Source organism: Tupaia chinensis, unplaced genomic scaffold (genome assembly GCF_000334495.1).
Source record: "Tupaia chinensis unplaced genomic scaffold, TupChi_1.0 Scaffold000548_1, whole genome shotgun sequence".
In the NCBI taxonomy this organism is placed as follows: Eukaryota; Metazoa; Chordata; class Mammalia; order Scandentia; family Tupaiidae; genus Tupaia; species Tupaia belangeri.
The window spans coordinates 1,447,005-1,448,456 of record NW_006160060.1 but is presented as its reverse complement, the minus strand read 5'-3'; the positions used below and the strand labels follow the sequence as shown (position 1 = coordinate 1,448,456).

The 1,452-nt window shown below is 61.0% G+C and overlaps 1 long non-coding RNA gene across 1 annotated transcript; it reads right to left on the bottom strand.

The window, feature by feature from the left end:
• Positions 1-482: 482 nt before the first annotated feature.
• LOC106735856 (uncharacterized) lies at positions 483-1,393 on the bottom strand. The gene is made up of 3 exons (XR_001371055.1): positions 1,325-1,393; positions 637-764; positions 483-512 (listed from the first exon to the last, which is right to left on the bottom strand). It is a non-coding gene; the product is annotated as an uncharacterized LOC106735856 (long non-coding RNA).
• Between the last annotated feature and the right edge of the window lie 59 nt (positions 1,394-1,452).

Here is a 1,452-nt window from a genome sequence, read left to right as displayed (position 1 = left end):
CTTCGAAGAGTATGGTGTCACGCTGCTTTCTCTCCGAGGCCGTGAGCACACCCGAGTCCCTCCGGCCAGTCACCGCGTGCCCAGCGCCCCTGGGAAGCCCTCAGCCGTGCTCTCGTGCCCACAGAAACAACCACGAGGGCCAGGGGCTGGCGGTCGCCCCCAGACGGCCTGGCGTGTGCATGCTCGGGGTCACGGCACTGACTGTTCTATTGTTAGATACTGCAGCTGGTGGCAGTCTAGTCATTTCTTGCTTCCTGTTTAATAGTTTGCCACTGGAGACAGACAGAAAGAGGGACAGTGAGAAATCACCCCCAGGGAGGCCGGCCGTGCCTCCATTCTCCTCCCGGGACTTCGGACACGCGGACACACATCAGTGTGTTTTTCAGTTTCTTCATGATGTGTCAGACAGGTTTTCGTGAGCCTCCCGCGACGTGGAGAAATCGTCCCCTCCGGTCACGTGGGATTAGATGCACCCGTGTGCACCCCTGTGTCCGGATGTCCCATGGATTCAGCTGCATGGACAGTCGTTCCCACGTGGTGAACACTGACGGCCTGGCAATGGGCCCCCCGGGGTGCCAGGGCTGCCACTGCGTGCATGCGTTTTAATATCTTACGAGGTGCTATGTAAATTTTTACCTTTCTAAAATATCCGCTCTGTATTCTGTCAGTGTGGAATAATCACAGTTTTCCTCTTAATGGCTTTGCTTTTGATCCATCCTGTCCTGTAGTAACATTGTCGCGAAGCGCAGCGCGTCACCAGTAACCTTCCAAATGGAGACGGCGGGGTGGCACTGGGCCTCCCGCGGCGGGTAGTCCCAGCCCTCCCCACCCAGCTGCTTTCAGAGGGCTCGGTCCAAGGCCGCAGGGGAGGTATGAGTGGAGGTGTGGGCACACCATGAGAGCCCGTCTTCCCTGGGCGGGAGCCCTGCCCTTGCCAGCCCCTGCCCGGCCTCCTGGGTCCATCGTGGGCAGGCGAGCGCTCCCAGGGCAGAGACACCACACAGCTCTCGGAAGTGCTGGGCCTTGGCCCGCCTTCACAGCCTCACTCCAGGGCTGCTTCTCGCTCTGATTTGCAGACCCGACCCCGGTGTGTGCGTGAGCGGAGGTGTGCACCCCAGCGTGTGGGGAGGCCGCGCTGCGGGTCTGTGGGGCGTCCACACCCTCTGTGCCTGGAAGGTCCCCTGTGGGACTAAAAGGCTTCACAGGAGACACTGGGCCACTTTGTTTCCAAACGTCCCTACCCGTCCAGGCCTGGCCCTGAGAGGGCTGCTTCCCCTGCATGTGCATGGTCCCGACTGCTCTGTCTCCAGAGGAGGCAGCTTACCTGGACGTGCAGACAGAAGGGGCTCTACAGAGCCAGAGGGACTCGAGTACCCAGAGCACAGCAGCCCGGCAGCACCAAGCCAGCCGTACCCTGGCCACCTGGGGGCACAGCTGGGGATGCTTAGAGAC